This window comes from Cryptotermes secundus, unplaced genomic scaffold (genome assembly GCF_002891405.2).
Source record: "Cryptotermes secundus unplaced genomic scaffold, Csec_1.0 scaffold2732, whole genome shotgun sequence".
Lineage (NCBI taxonomy): Eukaryota > Metazoa > Arthropoda > Insecta > Blattodea > Kalotermitidae > Cryptotermes > Cryptotermes secundus.
The window spans coordinates 49,765-56,604 of NW_019735516.1; positions in this window are offsets into that span (position 1 = coordinate 49,765).

A 6,840-nucleotide genomic window follows, 5' to 3' on the forward strand; every position below is an offset into this window, starting at 1 on the left:
AGAAAATTGCATAGTGAGGAGCTTCATAACTTGCACTCTTCTCCAGGTATAATTAGAATGATCAAGTCAAGGAGGATGAAGTGGGCAGGTCATGTAGCACGAATGGGGGAGACGAATACATATAGGATATTGGTGGGAAAGCCAGAAGGAAAGAGACCACAGGGAAGACCAAGGCGTAGGTGGGTGGACAATATTAGAATGGATCTTAGAGAGATAGGATGGCATGGTATGGATTGGATAGATCTGGCTCAGGATAGGGACCAGTGGAGGGCTCTTGTGAACACAGTGATGAATCTTCGGGCTCCATAAAATGCTGGGAAATTCTTGAGTAGCTGCAAAATTGGTGGCTCCTCCAGAAGGGCTCAGCTCCATGAGTAAGTAAATACTCACCTTCCATAAATCCTGTTGAGAGTACGTTCTCATGCGGATGTGGAGATCATCCTAGTTACAGTCACAACTAAGGATTACGGTTTTCATCCAGGAGCATACACATTTGTATAAAATACTGATAAACATACAGTATAATAAATAAGTTAATTTTAGTAGTAAAAGTAATGGCAATCCTTATACAATTTGTACAGTTTTATACAAGTCTATTAATTAAAAATTCAATAGTTAAAACACAATGTCATTAATGAGTTTTATATAACATACATTAATTATATAATAAATTGAAATAAAGACTAGTATACAGTGATATAAAGATTGTGTATATCTAAAATAAGCATCTAAAAACCAGAACACAGACAGACAATCTTGTCTTCTTTAATTGTAAAGCAAGACAACTACTTGCATCTTAAAAACATTTATAACCAAAATATTCCTATAAAGAATAAAAAGAATGTATATATAAAAATTGTTTTAATTGTACCTCAAAACTCTTATTGTCACTTGATATATCCTTAATATGTTGTGGTAGATTATTATAGACCTTTGTTCCTAAACAGTAAACTCCCTTTTGGTATTTACTCAAATTTACAAGCGGCTGATGGAGATTATTTTGCTGTCTGGTATTTATTCTATGAATCTCTGAATTTACTATGAATTTGTTTCTGTTTTTTATCACAAAGAGCATAAGAGATAGTATGTACTGAGATGCCAGAGGTAAGATTTCTAATTCTCTAAATAAGTTCCTGCACGAATCCCTCCTTCTGCGTCCCAACATAATTCTAATTATATTTTGCATTCTAAAAATTTGTATACTTTTGGGTGAGTTACCCCAAAAGTGTAAACCATAATTTATAATAGCATTAAAATAAGAGTGATAAACAATTTTTAAGGTATTTATGGACGTGTATGGTCTAAGCGATCTTATTATGTAGCAGACTGCACTTAGTTTGGAACTAATATACTCAATGTGGTATTTCCAGCTCGTTGTGTCATCAGTGAATATTCCAAGAAATTAAATTTGGATATAGATGTAATTTGTTTTTTATCTTATACAATTTTTATTTCAGATTTAGGATTATTATTTCTAGCTGTAATTGAATGTAGTGGGTTTTGTTAAAAATTTATAGAAAGTTTGTTTACTTTGTACCATTCATTTATACTATGAAAAGCATTGTTTATATTTACACAGATCATCATAGTTTGAACTTTTAACTAACAAACTAGTGTCATCTGCAAATAATATAGGTACAGTTTTATCATTTATAGTTTTGGGTAAATCGTTTATATAAATGAGAAATAACAATGGACCCAGAATCAAACCTTGCGGGACACCATGTCTAATTTTACCCCGTGTCGAAAATTCATTGAGCTTAAGATTTATATTTGTAATTAAAACCCTTTGATATCTATTTCTGAAATAAGATTCAAGCCATAGTTTAGCTTTACCCTTTATCCCATAGAACTCCAATTTCGAAAACAGAACCTCATGATTAACACAATCGAAGGCCTCTTCTAGGTCACAAAAAATGCCTCCTATTAAGTTTTTGCTGTTTAAGGTCTTGCAAATTTCATTCACTAACTTGTATATAGCCTCATCTGTTGAAGATTTTGTTCTAAAACCAAATTGTTCTTCCACTAAAATGTTATTGTTATTTAAGTGCTCAATCAATTGAATGCTCATAGCTTTTTCTAATACCTTAGAGAACGAAGTTAAAAGTGATATAAGCCTATAGTTGGACATATTTGATTTACTACCTTTTTTAAACCGGTCTTATGTCTATCTGGGAAAATTCCTTGTGATAGTGAACCATGTTGCATGAAGTTCTTTCTCAGGTTAAAATTTATTAATTGATTAGAGAGCATGGTCACAAAGCTTACATGTTAGCACCATCTGTTGAAATATATTAGGTATTGAAGCTGTGAAAAAGATGTGGAAGGAATCATTGGAACATGTTTTTATGTTTCCCTGTGTTGACCACAATGCAAGACTTTGAGTTTTAGTGGTACAAATCTATTTTCACAACTTTCAGGTCATTCCAACAGTTTAGTTTAATTGTACTGTTTCATGCCACCAGTAAAATAACCGTTGAAGAATTATTCCTTTACTTTCAATTACAAACTACTCATTGACTCCAGCAGTGTCTTCCATTATGAATGGAACACAAGGGGTGATCTTGGTTCTTATAAATAGTATCAAAAATTAAGCTTGACAAGTCCTATTAACTAAAAATATATAAATAATAATCTACTTTAGATCTGCATACATACCTACTATGACTTTTATTTATTTTAACATACAATCTCTTGTTTTATGAATTTATTTATTTATTAATGTATTTATTACCATAATAGTTATTTAATACACTTCTGAGAGAAGTTATTTATTCCAGTAATCCATACAAGGTCAAATGACCTATAGGATATAGAAACTCATTATAAATATAAAACAATAATATAAGAGTAAATCTCATATACATGTCATAAATGTTGCAGTAGCTGTCTGAAACAATTTTGCATAGAATTAATACAAATATGGTAATAGAAGTAAATTATAACTATTAACTAAATAATGTAAAGGTATTCATTGGGAAGTTGTGTTGTAAAATTCATCAGTGCTATAAATGCATGTTCAGTAAGATAGCTTCTCAATAAAGATTTGAATTGCTTAACATCTTTAGAAAACAGTTTAATATTCAAAGGTAGATGATTATAGATCTTGCTTCCAGAGAACAGCACTCCTTTTTGTACTATTGATAAATTTGTAGAGGGTAAATATAAATTATAATTATGGCGGGTATTAATATCATGAATATCCGTGTTAAATGTAAAGTAATTTTTATTCTTAATAACGAAAAGAAGAAAGGAAAAAATATATTGAGACTGGAGTGGCAATATCTGTAATTTTTTGAACAAATTCCGACATGAATCAAATTTGCCCGATCCAGACATAACTCTTGTGATTCTTTTTTTAATTTTAAAGATACTCATACTAAGAGGGGGCATTAACCAATAGGTTGTCTGCTTCTCTGGCCTGACTCGGGAAATGTGGGCTTTCAGCTTCGTCTTGTAGCGTTCAGAATTGACAGCCTTACCAGGCTCCAGGAAATCCAAGAAAATCACACCCCGCCTATCCTGAAAGACTGTGCACATCACTTTCCCTGCTGATGGCTGTGTCTTGAACTTCTTTTTTCTTGGAGAATCCGGATGTCACCACTCCATGGACTGTCTTTTGGATTCCGGCTCGTAGTGATGACACCACATCTCATCTCCAGTGATGATGCTGTCCAGAAACTTGTCACCTTCAGTCTCAAACTTGTGCAACAGGTCCTGACAGACTTCCATTCGATGAGTTTTGTGGTCCTGTGTAAGCATCCGTGGGACCCGCCTGGAACAAACTTCGCAATAATCCAGCTCCCCCAACATCATTTTCAATGCATTACAGCCGATATTAAGCCGTGCACACAACTCCCTGGTCATTATCCGCCAATCTGTACAGATGAGCTGATCGAGGCGCTGTTCATTGTGAGGAGTGGCAGCTGAGCAGGGACGCCCAGGACATGGCTAGTCGTGCACTTCACTTTCGCCACTGTTGAAATGCACTACCCGCTGCCTCACTGTGCTGACATCCACTGTATCATCTCCATACACCTTTAGCAAGCGTCGATGGGTGTCAGTGGGTGCAATTTGTTTGGCAGTCAGAAATTCAGTAACACATCTCTGTTTCGTAAACACTTCTATGTCAGACGCCATTTTGGTAGACTGCTCTGTTGTCACTATCTGTCACATGACAACCAAACTAACAGTACATTGGTGGGAAGGTACAACCTTTACTACAACACCACCAACATCCAGCTCAGACGTTACATATTAACATAAAAAAGTAGGAGGCATTATATATGGAACACCATACTTCTAAATTCTTCAGCACTTGAATTAGATATAATAATACTTGTGTCATCCGCAAATGATATAGTTTGAGCTAATTTCTTTAAGGAAAATGGGAAATCATTTATGTAAATAAGAAATAATAGTGGTCCCAATATAGAGCCCTGTGGAACTCCATGTTTGACCAGCTCCCATTTTGAAAATACTTTATTAAGTTTAATACCTTTCATAATTGTTCTTTGATACCTATTTTCAAGGTATGTCATTAATTTGATTGCTGTACCCGAGATTCCATAAAAGTTCATTTTCTCCAGGAGTACATTGTGGTTGACACAATCGAAAGCCTTTTGTAAGTCTCAAAATAAACCACCCACATATTTTTTTTTCTAGGGAAGTCAGTATATTATTTAAAAGATTATACGTTGCCATTTCAGTGGATGATTCTTTTCTAAATCCGAATTGTTCATACAGTATTTAAATGGGAGTACAGTCTTTTATAAATAATTTTTAAATGATTTTAGAAAAAGTTGGAAGAAGTGAGATAGGTCTGTAATTAGAGATTTCAGCTTTATCACCTTTCTTGTAGAGCGGTTTAACTTCAGAAAACTTAAGTCTCTCTGGGAAAGTACCTGTTAGTAGGATCTTGTTACATAAATATGTTAAATGAGACAAGATATACGGAGCACTAGATTTCCTAATTCTTAATGATATTTCATCATAGCCACGAGAATTTTTGGGTTTCATAGACAGTATTATTTTTTTAATTTCATAAGCATTCATATTGCTAAAATTCATCTTTGGAAATGAGTGATAAAAATTCTGATGTAAATAAAATGAAAATTCTTTGTTATTAACAGAGGGATACCCAGAGGAATTATTATTAAGTAATTTTTCAGCTATGGATGAGAAGTAATTATTAAATGCATCTACAATACCTATCAGGTTACAAGATAATTTATCATTTATTTTCATCGTTGTTTTCAGTATATCCTCTATTATTATCAATAGTTTTCACAATATTCCATGTAGTTTGAGTCTTGTTAAATTTTACTACAAGTGTGTTATAATGTAATTTTTTGGCTGCCCTAATAACACTGGTCAAGAGTCAGCAATGTCTTTGACATTAGGATTGTTGTTATTTCTGGAAACTAGATACAGTATTCTTTTATTTGCACATGAAATTTTAATACCAGAAGTTAGCCATCATTTTTGCGCATGTGGATATTGAAACATTTTCAAGTGAAAACATGAATAAAAGATCCTAAGAAATATGTTAAAATATGTGTTGAAGGCTATATTCACATTTGTTTCAGAAAAAAAACCACTTCCCAATTTTCATAACATAACAAAAATAAAAGTTGATCTATATTACAATAATTAATAACTCTTTTGTAATAAAATATCTGTTTATGACCTAGAACAGTAATATTATTCAAAACAATGACCTGAGCATCATGGTCTGACAGAGACCGTTAATAAGAGGATGCATAGAGAATCCATGTAAGTAGCTATTAATATAGATGATATCTATTAAAATACAAGAATTATAAGAAATTTTTGAATTGTTTCATTTTGGTCCGTTACACTATCAATCACCAACTACCAATAGAACCTCCGTCGAGTGTAACAATATATATTCTTGTCACCATTTCCTCACATTTGCCTTACATGTTTCGGCTCACAAAGAGCCATCATCAGAGGCATCCACAACAAAAATATGGAAACACTTGCACTGCTCAACAATCACAATATACAGTTTTTTATGGAAGATGTTACACGTATCGGAGCGTAAAACACAACAACATCTAGTACCCCGAGTGCGGGTATCCCACTTGCATTTAAAAAATCACCCACAAAGCGGGTCGTTAATGTTAAAATTAAAGTTAAAACCGTCCAAGTAAAATATTCAGGTTCCTCTTAGTGGATTGTCCCAATGGGGGAGGCGTCAGCACGAGGTTGCGTGGGCTTGTGGTCGGCTCCCCCATTGGGACAATCCACTAAGAGGAACTGAATATTTTACTTGGACGGTTTTAACTTTAATTTTAATATACGACCCGCTTTGTGGGTGATTTTTTAAATGCAAGTGGGATACCCGCACTCGGGGTACTAGATGTTGTTGTGTTTTACGCTCCGATACGTGTAACATCTTCCATAAAAAACTGTATATTGTGATTGTTGAGCAGTGCAAGTGTTTCCATATTTTTGTTGTGGATGCCTCTGATGATGGCTCTTTGTGAGCCGAAACATGTAAGGCAAATGTGAGGAAATGGTGACAAGAATATATATTGTTACACTCGACGGAGGTTCTATTGGTAGTTGGTTATAAGAAATTCTTGTAGGGAAATTAATTATACTGTAAAGATTAAAGGAAGCTAAAAGTGATTTAAACAATCTTTCCTAGTATATTATCATTTAAATAATTTACATTGAAATCACCAAATAAAATTATCTAATTTGATGAATTATACACTTTATTTAATAGTAATTCAAGCTGATTTAAAAAATGAGAAAAATTACCCGTAGGGGATCTATGTATACAAATGATAACATTTTTTGACATAAATT